At 45.5% G+C, this 19,676-nt stretch overlaps 5 non-coding genes across 5 annotated transcripts; 3 read left to right on the top strand and 2 right to left on the bottom strand.

Annotated features, from left to right (window-relative positions):
* The first annotated feature begins 2,411 nt into the window (after positions 1-2,411).
* On the top strand, positions 2,412-2,484 carry TRNAR-UCG (transfer RNA arginine (anticodon UCG)). Its single transcript has one exon. It is a non-coding gene; the product is annotated as a tRNA-Arg (tRNA).
* A 2,350-nt stretch (positions 2,485-4,834) lies between these two features.
* Positions 4,835-4,907, top strand: TRNAR-UCG (transfer RNA arginine (anticodon UCG)). Its single transcript has one exon. It is a non-coding gene; the product is annotated as a tRNA-Arg (tRNA).
* Positions 4,908-6,816: 1,909 nt separating this feature from the next.
* TRNAR-UCG (transfer RNA arginine (anticodon UCG)) lies at positions 6,817-6,889 on the bottom strand. Its single transcript has one exon. It is a non-coding gene; the product is annotated as a tRNA-Arg (tRNA).
* Positions 6,890-10,626: 3,737 nt separating this feature from the next.
* On the bottom strand, positions 10,627-10,699 carry TRNAR-UCG (transfer RNA arginine (anticodon UCG)). The gene has a single exon. It is a non-coding gene; the product is annotated as a tRNA-Arg (tRNA).
* A 6,559-nt stretch (positions 10,700-17,258) lies between these two features.
* On the top strand, positions 17,259-17,331 carry TRNAR-UCG (transfer RNA arginine (anticodon UCG)). The gene has a single exon. It is a non-coding gene; the product is annotated as a tRNA-Arg (tRNA).
* Positions 17,332-19,676: the final 2,345 nt, after the last annotated feature.

Genomic DNA, 19,676 nt, shown 5'->3' with positions numbered 1-19,676 from the left:
TGTGAAACGTCCCAAGTAACTGAAGTAAAATCTTTAGCAGTTGGACGCCATAGTATAGAAACCGATGCATTTATCTGCAGTGCGTTCCCCAGATGACTAATGTAAAACTGTTATTAGTTACTTTCTTAAACTGGTACAGCGAGAGTGGTCTCCCTAAAGTGTGATATCTTCTTTTTTTTTACAGTGGGGCTTACAACGTGATCACCCACTTTTGTGCCAGTGGGTTTCCTGAACACACCCATTAATGACGAAATAATGGGTTTCTTAAACTAATGAATTTATGTATAACAAAAAAGTTGGTCTTTTCCTGTCTGTAAACATGCCGATCAAGTTGCCAGCGCACGATGACTAACTCCCATACGCAACTGCTAAAAATATATATCCATTTATTTGGAAGGACAGAAATTGAACTTCTAGGACGATGCATCCTTGGGAAAATAAGTTAATTCATAGTGTTATCCCTGGGCATAGGGAAGAAAGTATACTTCCAACGTATTCCCTGCGTATCGCAGAGGGCGACTAAAAGGAGGAGGGAGCGAGGGGGGGCTGGAAATCTTCCCCTCCTGTTTCTCTTTTCCAAAAGAAGGAACAGAGAAGTGGGTCAAGTGAGAATTTTCCTCCCGAAGGCTCAGTCATATGTTCTTGACGCTACCTCGCTGACACAGGAAATGGCGAAAAGAATTAAAAAGATATCATTGTATCATATCACATCATATTGTATTGTACTGTATTATGTAGAAATAAAGAAAAAAAAAAAGGCAGGAAGTTGCCACGAGCACGATGACTAACCCCACACACAATTATCCAAAAATTCATCCACATATATTTGGAAAGACATGTTACTATTGAAGGAAAAGACTTTGCTGGCAATATGAGAGGTGGGAAGAGGAAAAACGGTAGGGATGAATGGTTATATCACTGAACAATGCCATTCAAGTATTCTCACGTAGGAGCGAGTCTATTATAAAAGAAGGATTTATAAAATCAAGAAATTTACCTAAACGATAGTTTCCGTGCATCACACGGAGAGGGATACAAGCTGGGGAACTGAGGAAAGAAAAACAGGGCGAGAGAGATAATGCAAAATGAGGTGTTAGCGAGGAATGATGTTTATGCACCAGTGACAGACCTAAACTATCCACTAGCACTGCAATGCTAAATTTCCCGAAGTAGTAAAGTCTTTTTTTTTTCATATCCTTGGTTTCCACACACACACACACACACACACACACCTATGTATCGACAACAGTTATCCTAGACAGCTAATGTAATCTGTTCCAGATGGTTTATCAAACAAGATAATGCTGCAACACCGAAACCCTTGACAGTCCGATTACCCGATTTTGTGCCACTGACTCTCCTGAGCATATACATCTATGTTAATATAATAATGGGTTTCCTTAAACGTGAAATACAATGTATAAAAAAGTAGGGTTCTGATACTTACCGAGTGTAGCGAGACGCTGATTTCCGTAAACCACACTGGGATGGATTCGATCCGGCGAACTGAAAACAAAAAAAAAAAAAAAAAGGAATGAGAGGAGTAGAGACGATTGTGCAAATTGAGGTAAGCAGGTTGTACAGAGAGAGAGAGAGAGAGAGAGAGAGAGAGAGAGAGAGAGAGAGAGAGAGAGAGAGAGAGAGAGAGAGAGAGAGAGAGAGAGAATGGAGGAAAAGAGGACGATGGTATGAAAAATATTTGTTTACAAACGAAGTTAGGGGATCGTTGTGTAAGAAAACATGGATATTATGATAAAATTTTAAGAATGCCTAAAACAGAGTGGCAAGACGAGACGAGATGATATGCGAAGGTCCCAGACCAGTGAGTTCTGTGGGGCCTGGAGAATTAGACGCCTCAGACCAGCGAGTTCTATGTGGCCTGGAGAACTAGACGCCTCAGACCAGTGAGTTCTATGTGGCCTGCAGAACTACAAAGGCATCAGACCAGCTTGTTCCGAGTGGCCAGGGGATTTCATACGGCTCGCAACAGCTGCTTCTAATTGCCTTAGACTTGCTAGTTCTGAGTGGCCAAAGACTGAGAACGCCCTCAGACCAGTTAGTCCTGAGTGATTAGGAGCGATGTGGACACATCAACCTTTTGAGTTCAGACTGGTCACGGGGATTTGAAATGGCTCAGACCAGCGAGATCCGAGTGGCCAGGAGGACCGTGGACGCCTCACACCAGCTATTCTTAGTGGGCCATGGACATCAAACGCTGCAGACCAACAGGATCCGAGTGTCCAGGGAGACTCCGGGCGTGTCAGATTAGCGAGTTTTAAGCGCCCGGGGACAATGGACGCTTTAGCTCATCGCATTCTGGTATCGCCGAGGACACACAACTGAAGCCAGAGCTCTCCTGACAAGGGCACCTTCACAGGTTCGTAGAACAGAGTGAGCTTGAACGCTTGTACGACCGTGTGGCCTAAGGGATAAGGCGTCGGACATCGGATCCGAAGATTGCAGGTTCGAATCCTGTCACGGTCGATTGTCTTGCCCAAAATATTCCATTTCCAATTATTGGGGTGTTATTATCTAAGGGGTTTCTATGACACTATTAACGATGAAGGATCACCGAGTTGCGGTGGCCATACCTTATACTTGATACCGTTACGAGCTGGTACAACCAGTGTACTAATGCTACTGCTCTGACCTGAACAATACTGACGACATCATGGTGGTGACAGCTCTCAGACATGTAACTGACAGAAGTCGGAGAGTATAGATGTTAGTGGATCCGATTCCTATGTTTTTTATCAGTACTGAAGTGCACAACTTCCCAAATTAGTCAACTGAAATTTTAAACATTAGCTGTCTCCTCGAGTAGACGTACCGATACATGATCCACAATTGGTTTCCCAAGCACTTAATGATAAATTGTAATAGTCGGTTTGCTTAAAAAATAATCATGTTGCGACATCGATTTCCCTGAAATCTACCGTCATTAGCTGTGGTGAGGTTCACAGTGTGATAACCCGGTTTCGTGCCAGCGGAAAAAACTGAAGTTGTGGGCTTTTCTAAACTAACGAATATATATATATATATATATATATATATATATATATATATATATATATATATATATATATATATATATATATATATATAAGTGTCCGTCTGTTGACAGGCCAAGGAAATCGTGATACGCATGATAATCAACCTCCATACAATTACGAATAATCTATCCATTTTCATAGCGGGATAGAAACCTCTGGCTGCTGGGGTGATATAATTTCGAGAAAATTCTATTATTGTTGAGGGCGTAAGTTGTGAAGAATGGGAGGTATGGAGGGGAAAAGTGGCGAGAGTCAGTGGCCATCCCACTGAACAACGCCATTCCGCCTTTCTCCCGTTAGAGCGAGCAGACAAGGGCCCAGGTAGTCCGAATACGTTCGTTTATTGTAAAAGAAATGAGCATGAATTATAAGACGGAAGTAATCAATAGTTTCCATCATCACATAGAAATGGACACGACCTGGGAGAATGTGAGAGAGAGAGAGAGAGAGAGAGAGAGAGAGAGAGAGAGAGAGAGAGAGAGGCAGTAAATATGATCCTTAATCAGGTGGGGAACTGTAGAGAAAGGTAAAGCCAATAAGTAAAAACAGATGATGGCAAAAAAAAAAAAAAAAGGAGTTTTAGAAATGACTGGAACGAAATGTTGTGTTTAACAATAGAGAGGAAATCATGAACAAGCGTTATAGGACGCCTTTGACAGCGAGACAATACAAGATGGAGAAATAGGTGGACAACTCTGACCAGTGGATCTCATCGGCCAAGGGGAACAGACGCGTGAGACCAACCACTTCTGACTCGAACAAGGGACCGTGTACGACTCAGAAAACCTACGTCTGAATGGCAAGGGAGACAGACTACTGACACTTCATACCACGGAGTTCTGACTGGTCAGGTGACTGTGGATACCTCAGACCAGCTTCTGATCAATCAGGGAAGTTAATACGTCTCAGACAAGCCACTTCTGAGCGGCGATGGAAAAATGTGGAAGTAACGGACCAGTGGGTTTTAAGTGACCAGGGGATTGTGGATTGCCTCAACCAGCGAGTTCTGAGTGGCCAGGGAACTGTGGGAAGCGTAAACCAGCGAGTTCAGAGAGGCCAGGGAACTGTGGGATGCCTAAACAAGCGAGTTCTGAGTGGCCATGGGACTGTGGGATGTCTCAACCAGCGAGTTTTAAATGGCCAGGGGGACTGTGAGATGTCTCAACCAGCGAGTTCTGAGTGGCCAGGGGGGACCTGTGGGAATGCCTCAACCAGCGAGTTCTGAGTGGCTAGGGGAACTGTGGGATGCCTCAGCAAGCGATTTGTGAGTGGCCAGGGAACTGTGAGATGCCTCAACCAGCGAGTTGTGAGTGGCCAAGGAACTGTGAGATGCCTAAACCAGCGAGTTTTAAATGGCAAAGGGGACTGTGGGATGCCTCAACCAGCGAGTTCTGAATGGCCAAGGGGACTGTAGGATGCCTCAGCCAGCGACTTGTGAGTGGCCAGGGAATTGTGAGATGCCTCAACCAGCGAGTTGTAAGTGGCCAGGGAACTGTGGGATGCCTCAACCAGCGAGTTGTGAGTGGCCAGGGGGACTGTGGGATGCCTCAACCAGCGAGCTCTGAATGGCCAAGGGGACTGTGGGATGCCTCAGCCAGCGACTTGTGAGTGGCCAGGGAACTGTGGGATGCCTCAACCAGCGAGTTGTGAGTGGCAAGGGGGACTGTGGGATGCCTCAACCAGCAAGTTCAGAGTGGCCAAGCGTGGGGGATGTACAACAGCTCTGCTGTTAGGGTCGTCTTCAGAGAGATGTAGGAAAGAGTAAACATTGTTATTCATACGACCGTGTGGCCTAAGGGATAAGGCGTCGGACTTCGGATCCGAAGATTGCAGGTTCGAATCCTGTCACGGTCGATTTTCTTGCCAACAGCTTTCATCTCCAGCCAATGGGCTGTTCCTAACTACGGTGTCTCCTGTCATACGTAACGATGTAGGATCACTGGGTTGCATGACTATACCAGTTTATGGACGTCACAGTTGTAAGTTAGACGCTATGATGAGGGCTCAAGGTCTAAAGATATGTTGCTGACACTTAAGTTCCGAATTTATTCTTTTATGTTGAAGGTTCCAGTCACGGATAAAAGTCCACATCAAGGCCAGGCATTATTTGAAATATAGAGAGGATATGAAAGTGAAGAGACAAGGGAAAGCATATACGAGTTTTGGAGAAAGTAAAAAACTTGTCTTTTAAATTGTGCTAGGTCATGGTAATTGTGAAAGACATGAGAAGGTAGAGAGTTCCAAAGCTTCGGGGGTGTAGGGAAAGAAACAGTTATCAAAGTGGCCCACTCTTGAGTTGCCAACGGCCACACAGTTATGTGACGCAGCAGCTTGCCAAGTATTGCGTGGTCTAGTTGGTAGTGGGGGCACACAAGCAACTAGATTTCGGGAGCAAAAAACAAATTAATACCTACAGAAGAGGGGAAGAGAACCAACATTGCGGCGTAAGGCGAGAAAGTCAAGTCTGAAAGTTCGCCAGGGAGATAACAGTGAATCAGTGAGAGTCCTATGTTGTTTACTTGAATGGAAGAGCGGGATTTCCCAAACTAGTAAGTAAAATCTTTACCAGTTGGTTTCCTCAGTAAACATACCGATCTATTATCAGAATAATATCGATCCCAGCACAGAGCCCTAGGGTATACCACTCTTTACGGTAGACCAGTTTGACGAGACTCTATTGATATAATCATTTTCTATTTACGGTCCCAGAACCATTTCTCAATCCAGTATGAAATCATGTCAGAGATGCCTTGAGCTTTCACTTCCCTAATGAATCTATTGCGAGGGACCTTATCAAAGGTTCTACTAAAGTCAAGATATAATAAGGCTACAGGATGTCCCTCGTTAAGGTATTTTAGCAACTTCCTCCAAGAACTGGAGTAAGTTTGCGAGGCAAGAGCGATCACTTATGAATGCATGTTGACTGCGTCTGACAAGCTTGAAGCAGACTAAGTGTGATATAACAGCATCTTTCAAAATGGCCTCCAGTGCCTTACTGATTTGGTTTGTTCAACTAACAGGTCTGTAATTTGATCTTAGTCTGCGAGAGCCTTTTTGAAAATTGGAGACACACATTGCTTTTACATTCCTTGGGGACTGTACTCTCTCTTAGATCAGCCCGAAGGAAGGGGGGTTGTTGTGATCCCATGTCCAATTTCTTTGCGAGGTGAAGAGTGTAAACCATCTGCTCCAGGAACCTTGCCAGGTTTAAGTTCATAAGCAACAACTCAGGGGATGTGTCTAAACTGGAAAGATGTTCTCCTAGTGATCCGGGAAAAGCTTTCACAGGGTCAGACAGATCTTGCAGGATTTCTTCTGTGAATACCGAGCTAAAATATCAATCAGAAGTGAAGCAGTCTTTTCATCCTCTGTAGTGGACTGCTTTTTAGGTGGATATGCGTGTTGTTGGGTAAGAAGTAAACGACTTCACGTGTTCAGCCTCCAGAATGCTGCTGTGGCACACACCTGCAAGATACAGACTTTAGAATGACGCCACCTCGAACAATGATTTAGACGTTGCTGCTGCTTTAGTGTTTGAGGCACGCCTGACGGATATAAAGGTGACCCGAGACGAACATTCTGATTCTCTCTCTCCCTCATTGCCAGTTCGAAGCGGCACACTCCATATTGCCGTGAGGAACGTCGAATTCAGAGCTGCGGTACCAATAAGCTGGTTCAGGTAGCTGGTCACAGCAACAATAGCAGAGTTCCTATAGACAGTAGCAGCCCTTTGGCCGGAAATGGAGGTGTTGGCAATAAAATTCGACCGTGACAGGATTCGAACCTGCAATCTTCGGATCCGAAGTCCGACGCCTTATCCATTAGGCCACACGGTCATATAAGCAAGGAAGGTTACTCTCCTCTACAAGTCTGTGAAGGTGTCTCTGTCAGCAGAGCTCTGGCTCAGGTGGTGTGCCTCTAGTTGTCGACTTTGGCCACGCACAACCCCCACGCTGCTATCAGCAATATCACCCAAACCCGCTATACTGAAGCTTCGGACGGTATGTCATCATGTGCATACCACACGACAGGTTAATGCCATAGCGAACACATCAGATGACAGATTAATGCCACTACGGTGTGTGTGTCATCACAGATACCAGACGAGATCCCAAAAATTTTACGGACAATAAAGACTAATGTATTCACAGACACATCACACAATATATTGATGTCATCACGGACGTAGCAGACCACAGATTAATGCATTCACGGATATATCAGACGACGGACTGAGTACCCTCAGTTACACATCAGACGACAGACTGAGTACCATCAGTTACACATCAGACGACAGACTGAGTACCATCAGTTACACATCAGACGACAGACTGAGTACCATCAGTTACACATCAGACGACAGACTGAGTACCATCAGTTACACATCAGACGACAAACTGATGCCAACACCGACACCCCAGACGACAGACTGATGCCATCACTACCATACCAGAAGACAGACTGATGCCATCACGGACGCAACAGAAGACAGACTGACGCCATCATGGACGCAACAGAAGACAGACTGATGCCATCACGGACGCAACAGAAGACAAACTGACGCCATCATGGACGCAACAGAAGACAGACTGACGCCATCATGGACGCAACAGAAGACAGACTGACGCCATCATGGACGCAACAGACGACAGACTGATGCCCTCATGGCTACACCAAATGACAGACTAATGCTTTAAGCCACAGTTGCCAGGCACTGTCCTCAAAATGACGCCACTGATACCATGCACAGTTTCAATAATGACGCCACTGACACCATGCACAGTATCAAGAATAACGCCACACAGCCTCCACTAAGGAAGCAGGAGTTATGCACAACTCCCAGAATGACGCAGGTATGCAAAGATACATGAATGAAGTAGCCATAAAGATGTTCTAGAATGATGGAGACATGCCTGGATCACGGAATGACTCTGTAATATGAAATTCTAGAACGATCCATTCTCTTTTTTTTCAAAGCGTTCAAAATGGTACAGCGATCCCAGAATTATGTAGTCATCTATAGATCCAAGAAGGACGCATTATGGACAAACTCCGAGTCTATGCAGTCATCCATAGCTCTCATAGTAATGCAACCGTCACATAGAGATCCCAGGATAACGCAGACATGCAATGGTTTAAGAACTAGGCAGGTATCCTTGATTGCGGGATGTCCCTCCCACTTACATCTTCCACACTGATGATACATGTGTGCAACAGCTCCCTAACTGAGGAGCCATTGAACAAGATTCCAGAATAATGCTGCTCATCAAGTTCTCGAGTTACTTGGTCAATCACGACAGTCATATGAAGCAATCATTTGGTCATGCAGTCCTATGCAGCTTCCCACACCGAGACAACTTTCTACAGCATTCAGAATGATCTTGCCAAATACAGTTGCCAGAGCGCAGCAACATACATTTTCTATTTCAATGTTGCCATAGTTCCCCCTTGAAATTGTAAAGATTCCATCTTCCATGCCTGCTCCCCCTACACTGTACGCCCAGTACAGACGCGTCTTCCCTTCTTCCCACAACTTCCGTCCTCACTTTCCCATCATTATTACCTCATCTTTTTATCTATTTCCTATTCATCTTTCCTAATGTCTTTAATCTTTGGATGTAACCCCCGTCCCTACCCGGGCGCGCACTAGCCTTCCTGAAGGTCGGATGTGTGTATACTGCGTACTCCTGCAACTCGACACTCCACCTCAGACTTGTTGACGACCTTTTTCTCATTTTCTCTGTCATATTTATATATATATATATATATATATATATATATATATATATATATATATATATATATATATATATATCTTTTCTTTCAAACTATTGGCCATTTCCCGCATTAGCGAGGTAGCGTTAAGAACAGAGGACTGGGCCTTTGAGGGAATACCCTCACCTGGCCCAATTCTCTGTTCCTTCTTTTGGAAAATTAAAAAAAAAAAAAATATATATATATATATATATATATATATATATATATATATATATATATATATATATATATATATGTATACATTGAGTTATATAGGTATGTATATTTGCGTGTGTGGACGTGTATGTATATACATGTGTATGTGGGTGGGGTGGGCCATTCTTTCGTCTGTTTCCTTGCGCTACCTCGCTAATGCGGGAAACAGCGACAAAGCAAAATAAAAAAAGAAATAAATTTTTTTTTCACCTTTACATATAGAATTTTTATGTTAATTCAAGTTTCTGCTGATTACATCTGAAGTGACTCGTGCGACAGCCTGATACCTAAAAAGGGAGGAAAACTACACTACGTGTCCTTTTAAAGTTGAGGGGAAACGCCGTAAGCGTCTACCTAAAATTAAGGCCAACGCTCACAAGGCTTGAGGAGTCCTAAAATTTAGGTCGCAGGCTGTAGTATTGTTATCAATGGACAGTTGATTTCAACCTCTGCCAATCAGAATATTACTAGATCAGATCAGGGGCGATCACACCACTATACTACTGTATATGTCTGGATGAAGTTTATGGAAATGAATGGGAATCCGATACGACAGATGTATTCTGCGTGTGGCGCTGCTATGAATGGAGGTTCTGGTGTTGAGCCACGAAACTACCAAATGTGAAGAGTGAAAAGTAAGAAGCGTTTTTGTAAGCGTGAGGATTGAAAAATAAAAAGCGTTTTTGTAAGCGTAAAGAGTGAAAAGTAAGAAATGTTTTTGTAAGTGTAAAGAGTGAAAAGTAAGAAGCGTTTTTGTAAGCGTGAAGAGTGAAAAGTAAAAAGCGTTTTTGTAAGCGTGAAGAGTGAAAGGTAAGAAATGTTTTTGAAAGTGTGAAGAGTGAAAAGGACGAAGCATTTTCGTAAGCGTAAAAGGTCATTGTTCACTTAACACACTAGACACGGGTTCATGATGTGCGCGAGTCATGTTGAGAAGGCTTTGTGTACCTGATTAGTTCCCTCAGGCTGGGGATGGAGGAACGATGATACATACATATATACATCTACATACATACATATATATATATATATATATATATATATATATATATATATATATATATATATATATATATATATATATATATATATATACATACATCATACATACATACATACATAAAAAGATACATACGCAAATACATACATAAATACATTACATATATACATACATACATGTACATATATACATACATACATAAAACATTAACAAGTATTTTCATATCAGTTTAGGACACACCTTGCTAGAGCAGGTATATATATATATCGCCTCAGGGACCCAGGTGTTGTACAAACAGTGTTGATTGCCTCAGCAGACGACATGTCCTCCACGGTATTAGTACGTTAACACATTCCTCAGTGAGTCAGTTATCTTCTGTGCCACACCAACTGTACTACATACAGTCTGATTGAGAACCTGCTGCTGCTGCTACCTTCACACTCCTGCGGAACTCTGAGCTGTATATCATCATACTGGCGCAGGCAAGCCATGATAGTAGTGGCAGGAGGCAAGGTATTTCAATGTACAATGACTTCTACATTTGTAACAATTAGGTTATACCAACACGTTTGATATGAGACGGATAATGTTGTTTGTAAAAATCGACCGTGACAGGATTCGAACCTGCAATCTTCGGATCCGAAGTCCGACGCCTTATCCGTTAGGCCACACGGTCATGAAGAACACTACCGTGCACAGCCCTCCAGTAGATTGTTACCGTGGCCGTTCAAAGCCCCTGAAGTTCCCAGCGCCATGCACGAACTATACCAAAAGATAGATTGATGCTATCACGGACACACCAGACGATAGACTGATGCTATCACGGACACACCAGACGACAGACTGATGCTATCACGGACACACCAGACGATAGACTGATGCCATCACGGACACACCAGACGATAGACTTATGCCATCACGGACACACTAGACGATAGACTTATGCCATCACGGACACGCTAGACGATAGACTTATGCTATCACGGACACACCAGACGATAGACTGATGCTATCACGGACACACCAGACGACAGACTGATGCTATCACGGACACACCAGACGATAGACTGATGCTATCACGGACACACCAGACGATAGACTGATGCTATCACGGACACACCAGACGATAGACTGATGCTATCATGGACACACCAGACGATAGACTGATGCTATCACGGACACACCAGACGATAGACTGATGCTATCACGGACACACCAGACGATAGACTGATGCTATCACGGACACACCAGATGACAGACTGATGCTATCACGGACATACCAGACGACAGACTGATGCTATCACGGACACACCAGACGATAGACTGATGCCATCACGGACACACTAGACGATAGACTGATGCTATCACGGACACACCAGACGACAGACTGATGCTATCACGGACACACCAGACGATAGACTGATGCCATCACGAACACACCAGACGACAGACTGATGCTATCACGGACACACCAGACGATAGACTGATGCTTTCACGGACACACCAGACGATAGACTGATGCCATCACGGACACACTAGACGATAGACTGATGCTATCACGGACACACCAGACGACAGACTGATGCCATCACGGACACACTAGACGACAGACTGATGCCATCACGGACACACTAGACGATAGACTGATGCTATCACGGACACACCAGACGACAGACTGATCCCATCACGGACACACTAGACGACAGACTGATGCTATCACGGACACACCAGACGATAGACTGATGCTTTCACGGACACACCAGATGACAGACTGATGCTATCACGGACACACGACGATAGATTGATGCTATCACGGACACACCAGACGATAGACTGATGCCACCACTACCACACCAGACGATAGACTGATGCTATCACGGACACACCAGACGATAGACTGATGCTTTCACGGACACACCAGACGATAGACTGATGCCACCACTACCACACCAGACGATAGACTGATGCTATCACGGACACACCAGACGATAGACTGATGCCATCACGGACACACTAGACGATAGACTTATGCTATCACGGACACACCAAACGATAGACTGATGCTATCACGTACACACCAGACGATAGACCGATGCCACCACTACCACACCAGACGATAGACTGATGCCACCACTACCACACTAGACGATAGACTGATGCCACCACTACCACACCAGACGATAGACTGATGCCACCACTACCACACCAGACGATAGACCGATGCCACCATGGACACACCAGACGATAGACTGATGCCACCACTACCACACCAGACAACAGACTGATGCCATCATGGACACACTACTAAACAGACTAATGTTTATAGTCCGCAAAATAACACATTACGTTATGCAATTATCTTAATAATAGCGGCGACAAAGACACGCATGACCGATGTTCACACCTACGAACAACCCAGAGGCTTCAAACAAGACATTCCAGACATCATTCTCAAAAAGATGTCATTCACACCATGCACAGCATCAAGAATAACGCCACTGATACCATGCACAGCATCAAGAATAACGCCACTGATACCATGCACAGCATCAAGAACAACGCCACAGATACCATACACAGCATCAAGAACAACGCCACAGATACCACGCACAGCATCAAGAATAACGCCACTGATACCACGCACAGCATCAAGAATAACGCCACTGATACCATGCACAGCATCAAGAACAACGCCACAGATACCATGCACAGCATCAAGAACAACGCCACAGATACCATGCACAGCATCAAGAATAACGCCACTGATACCATGCACAGCATCAAGAATAACGCCACTGATACCATGCACAGCATCAAGAACAACGCCACAGATACCATACACAGCATCAAGAACAACGCCACAGATACCACGCACAGCATCAAGAATAACGCCACTGATACCACGCACAGCATCAAGAATAACGCCACTGATACCATGCACAGCATCAAGAACAACGCCACAGATACCATGCACAGCATCAAGAACAACGCCACAGATACCATGCACAGCATCAAGAATAACGCCATTGATACCATGCACAGCATCAAGAACAACGCCACAGATACCATACACAGCATCAAGAACAACGCCACAGATACCATGCACAGCATCAAGAATAACGCCACAGATACCATGCACAGCATCAAGAATAACGCCACTGATACCATGCACAGCATCAAGAACAACGCCACAGATACCATACACAGCATCAAGAACAACGCCACAGATACCATGCACAGCATCAAGAATAACGCCACTGATACCATGCACAGCATCAAGAACAACGCCACAGATACCATACACAGCATCAAGAACAACGCCACTGATACCATGCACAGCATCAAGAACAACGCCACTGATACCACGCACAGCACAAGAACAACGCCACTGATACCATGCACAGCATCAAGAACAACGCCACAGATACCATGCACAGCATCAAGAACAACGCCACAGATACCATGCACAGCATCAAGAATAACGCCACTGATACCATGCACAGCATCAAGAATAACGCCACTGATACCATGCACAGCATCAAGAACAACGCCACAGATACCATACACAGCATCAAGAACAACGCCACAGATACCATGCACAGCATCAAGAATAACGCCACTGATACCATGCACAGCATCAAGAACAACGCCACAGATACCATACACAGCATCAAGAACAACGCCACTGATACCATGCACAGCATCAAGAACAACGCCACTGATACCACGCACAGCATCAAGAACAACGCCACTGATACCATGCACAGCATCAAGAACAACGCCACAGATACCATGCACAGCATCAAGAACAACGCCACAGATACCATGCACAGCATCAAGAACAACGCCACAGATACCATGCACAGCCTCAAGAACAACGCCACAGATACCATGCACAGCATCAAGAACAACGCCACTGATACCATGCACAGCATCAAGAACAACGCCACTGATACCACGCACAGCATCAAGAACAACGCCACTGATACCATGCACAGCATCAAGAACAACGCCACAGATACCATGCACAGCATCAAGAACAACGCCACAGATACCATGCACAGCATCAAGAACAACGCCACAGATACCATGCACAGCATCAAGAACAACGCCACTGATACCATGCACAGCATCAAGAACAACGCCACTGATACCATGCACAGCATCAAGAACAACGCCACAGATACCATGCACAGCATCAAGAACAACGCCACTGATACCATGCACAGCATCAAGAACAACGCCACAGATACCATGCACAGCATCAAGAACAACGCCACTGATACCATGCACAGCATCAAGAACAACGCCACAGATACCATGCACAGCATCAAGAACAACGCCACAGATACCATGCACAGCATCAAGAACAACGCCACTGATACCACGCACAGCATCAAGAACAACGCCACTGATACCATGCACAGCATCAAGAACAACGCCACTGATACCATGCACAGCATCAAGAACAACGCCACTGATACCATGCACAGCATCAAGAACAACGCCACAGATACCATGCACAGCATCAAGAACAACGCCACAGATACCATGCACAGCATCAAGAACAACGCCACTGATACCACGCACAGCATCAAGAACAACGCCACAGATACCACGCACAGCATCAAGAACAACGCCACAGATACCACGCACAGCATCAAGAACAACGCCACTGATATCATGCACAGCATCAAGAACAAACGCCACAGATACCATGCACAGCATCAAGAACAACGCCACTGATACCATGCACAGCATCAAGAACAAACGCCACAGATACCATGCACAGCATCAAGAACAACGCCACTGATACCATGCACAGCATCAAGAACAACGCCACAGATACCATGCACAGCATCAAGAACAACGCCACTGATACCATGCACAGCATCAAGAACAACGCCACTGATACCATGCACAGCATCAGGAACAACGCCACTGATACCATGCACAGCATCAAGAACAACGCCACTGATACCATGCACAGCATCAAGAACAACGCCACTGATACCATGCACAGCATCAAGAACAACGCCACAGATACCATGCACAGCATCAAGAACAACGCCACAGATACCATGCACAGCATCAAGAACAACGCCACTGATACCATGCACAGCATCAAGAACAACGCCACAGATACCATGCACAGCATCAAGAACAACGCCACAGATACCATGCACAGCATCAAGAACAACGCCACAGATACCATGCACAGCCTCAAGAACAACGCCACAGATACCATGCACAGCATCAAGAACAACGCCACAGATACCATGCACAGCATCAAGAACAACGCCACTGATACCATGCACAGCATCAACAACAACGCCACTGATATCATGCACAGCATCAAGAACAACGCCACTGATATCATGCACAGCATCAAGAACAACGCCACTGATATCATGCACAGCATCAAGAACAACGCCACTGATATCATGCACAGCATCAAGAACAACGCCACTGATATCATGCACAGCATCAAGAACAACGCCACTGATATCATGCACAGCATCAAGAACAACGCCACTGATATCATGCACAGCATCAAGAACAACGCCACTGATACCATGCACAGCATCAAGAACAACGCCACTGATACCATGCACAGCATCAAGAACAACGCCACTGATACCATGCACAGCATCAACAGCAACGCCACTGATACCATGCACAGCATCAACAACAACGCCACTGATACCACGCACAGCATCAACAACAACGCCCCACAGCCTCCACTAAGGAAGCAGAAAGTCATGCACAACTCCCGGAATGACGCAGGCATGCAAATCTACAAGAATGAAGTAGCCAGAAAGATATTCTAGAGTTGAGGACGCCATGACTGTGTCATAGTACAAGTTATGCATAGTCTTTTGGTTCCCCTTCATAAACAGGATGGAAGGGTTCGCAGACCCCCCACTCGCGAGACAGAGCTCCCCTCTCGCAATGACTTATCATCGATAACAGATAACGGTACAGACGCTGCACTCGTTACGATCCATCAACATTCTCGGGTGGATTCCACTGGGACCTGGAGTGTCACTAGTTTTAGGGAGCCGAGATCTTTTTTTTTTCAACAATATTCCTGTCACTTACTATGCCATTCAATGCTGGAGCGTGTTTGTTGGTTCTTACATCTGGTAATGTACCGATTTATCGTCTAACTCTGCTGTGAAGAAGTCCACAAGAACACATGCCTTCGCTTTGTCTCTTTATCAGTGAGATCCGTGTCGTGTCATCGCAGTATATGTCTGGAACTGACGACTATATTTGCGTTTTTGACTTTACGTATATCCAAAATTTCTCGAAATTCCTCATAATTCCCTATCTTTTTTTTTTTCTTTCACAGCGCTCCTGGTTTTTCTTCTAACCTGACTGCGGGTTCGGTTATACTCTTATCGGACCATCTGCAGAAGGTCTGTAAACGTTACTGTAGAGAGTGACGTTTGAATGTAGGTGGAGGATTGCCGGCTGCGTTTGAATGTAGGTATAGGATGCCGGCTAAGCTTTGGAGACGGAGGCCAGAGAACTGCTGATGGTAATGAGTATTACTGATGAAGAGAAGCCATCTTTTAAGTCGAGGGAAAGGTATGGTGGACGTATACACAGCTCTGAAGATGACTAAGGGCAGGAGAGGGGCATCTAATGAAAACCCGGATGGACAAAGGAATGTTTGTGCAGCTTCGGGACTGATACAATCTCAGAGGGAGAGGAGTTGTCTCTATCGCTCTGGTAAGGAAAGGTATGCCTGCGGACCTCTGAAAGGGAGCAGGGAGGAAGGTGGAGTGCTTGTAGAATGTATGGCTTCGGAGGGAAAGAAAGCGTTTGTATAGCTATAAAGGAATCGGGTTGCCTGAGAGACCTGGGATGGGGGAAGGTAGGACCTGTGTACCACGACAGCGTCCTAACCCGAGCCGTATCAGAGGAGGACAGGGCACCTGTACAGTTCTGTAGAACAGTGGAATGCTATGATAGCTTCAGATGGGAACGGATCAATGTTGATGTGGAGGGTAACGCAACAGTATAGAGGGAGAGGAGAGGTTTGTATAGAGAACGCTTGTAAAGTTAGCAGTTGGAAGGGTGGGAGGATTGCCAGTGTAGCTTTGGAGGGGAAGCGGAGTTGTCACTAGTCAATACCGGCAGCCAGAGAGCCACCCTGGGTGTCAGACCCTCCTTATGAGGGGGCGCCTATACGGTGCGCATGACACAGTAACCTCTCATTTCTTCATGACCGTGTGGCCTAATGGATAAGGCGTCGGACTTCGGATCCGAAGATTGCAGGTTCGAATCCTGTCACGGTCGTTAACCATATCTTTTTCTTTTCTTTCATACTTGTCCTCCGTTCCCGTGTTAGAGAGGTAGCGCCAGGAACATACGAAGATAGGCCACGTTCATTCACATCCATTCTCTATCTGTCACGTGCACTGCACTGAAACCTCAGCCCCCTATCCACAAACACGCCCCACAAACCTTTCCATAGTTCCCGGCCGCTTCACATGTCCTGGTTCAGTCCACAGACAGCACGTTGGACCCTGTATACCACATCATTCCAATTCACCCTTTCCCGTATATGCTTTTCACCCTCAAAATCCTTTTCACTCCATCTTTCCACCTCCAATTTGGTCTTTTCCTTGTCCCCTTGTCCACTTTTGACATAAACATCCTCTTTGTCAATCTCTCCTCACTCTTTCTCTCCATATGTCCAATCCATTTCAGCACATCCGTCCCAGCTCTCCCAACCAAACTCTTTTTATTGCCACTCCTCTCTATCCCTTTATCACTTCCTCGATCAAACCACCTCACACCACATACTGTCCTGCAACATTTCATATCCAGCACATCCACCCTCCTCCGCACATCCTTATCTCCATCCCATGCCTCGCATCCACACAACGTCCTTGGGACTACTATACCATTAAACGCACACACTGTCGTCCTCCCAGAGCCTTCGTCCCCTCACCCACCCTATGACTCACTCCTGTTTCCATGGTTCCATTCCATAACAATAGCCTTCATATTAATTTTCTATGCCTGAATTCATATAAATTTTCTATGCTTGATTGCTCTCCCCGCCTGACTTGTGAAGATCAGAAATGTACGAACAACGACCTTATCTGAACACATACATTGTCTGCCACGTAAAAATATTAGGATGGATGTATTTCATACCAACGTTCTAATATTACACGGACTGTAACTTGCCTAAACCAGTTTGTTGCTGATATTCAGCCTAGAGTTCCGTTGTCTATTATGTTTACTGGCTTAGCAGCAGGTACTCGCAGTCAGATGATGAAGAGGATGTTGGTTAGGTTAAACAAGATTATCATTTCGCGAACGAGTTTCCTCACTCTGTGCAAACACTGTGGCGGTAGGGAGACTGCTGAATCGAGTGGTATAGTTACAGTGGGATTCCGGAGTGTATGTTCATTATACTCTGGTAGTGAGTCTCGCAACAAACGACTGGGAAATACTTGATTCTACCTTACCCACATGAATCGCTATTACAGTGTTGCTGAACCGCTAAAATTATTTAAGTATGGTGGCACGTTAGAAGTGTGCGTTCCTCCTGTATAGGTTGTCTTCCTTATATACTAAATCTCATGCGATAATAAAATCAAGAACTTCTGAAAAACATAAACACAGGGGAGTTCCCTAAAACATCTTAAACATTACTTAAAGATCTGCTGCTGTAAAATTATTTTTTCACGAAGAAAATGAATATCAAAAGGAGGGAGCTGAAAATTAGAATGGAGAAATGATCGCTTGGTCTGAAATGAGTTTTGGAAAATGGTTAAGGATGTTGAGAGAGAATAGGATATGTGGAGAAGAGGAATGCAGATAAACATGAAGAAGATGGAGGTTGGGAAAGACGGGAAGAGGTCTGTGGGGAGTGTTGGGGTGGCTGGAGATGTGAGGTCGGTGAGGAGTGCTGGGGGGGGCTGAAGGTGTGAGGATTGGTGGGTGGCTGGAGGAGGTATCTGGGAAGGAAAGAGAGCATCTGTCCACCTTCGGTTAACAGTTTACGGCAGACTGACACAGTCCCCGTGATTACCCTCTCGTCTCCATCATGGCAGGCCCTTCCCATTAGTCATCCTGGCTGGGTCCATCATGGCGCTCAGGTGGCAGCCTCGCAATATGGAGCGATTGTGACGGTGCCATTCCAAGGTGCGTGTGATCAGCGCGGCAGTAGTACGTACTTAGGGAAGCTTGGGTCATTGTTGGTGTGTCCGAGGCAGTGCGATTCATAGGCTGGGCATGGTAGTCCCCCTGCAGGAAGCTCGGTCTAGCTACACCATTCCTAAGGTACTGGGGCCACTTGTGTCAGCGTTGGAGTAGCCAGGACCAGTGTCCATTCTGGGGGTCTCTCAAATGCAGCCTCCTTTCTGGAGGCTGGGTACGCACACGGCACTGGAAAAGTCAGTCTGGGAGACTCAACATGGTGTCGGCGGCGTCATCCCGGGGAACTGCGCGTCACTTTCAGTGTATGTGTGTGGCGCCCGAGTTTGGCAGGGAAACTTCTATCGGGAGAGAGAGAGAGAGAGAGAGAGAGAGAGAGAGAGAGAGAGAGAGAGAGAGAGAGAGAGAGAGAGAGAGAGAGAGAGAGTCTCCTGTAGCATTAGAATTCCTCAGAAACAAATCGCTCGAAC

This window comes from Panulirus ornatus, chromosome 1, assembly GCF_036320965.1.
Source record: "Panulirus ornatus isolate Po-2019 chromosome 1, ASM3632096v1, whole genome shotgun sequence".
Taxonomy (NCBI): Eukaryota; Metazoa; Arthropoda; class Malacostraca; order Decapoda; family Palinuridae; genus Panulirus; species Panulirus ornatus.
The sequence above is the reverse complement of the archived record's forward strand: the minus strand, read 5'-3'. Positions and strand labels throughout refer to the sequence as shown.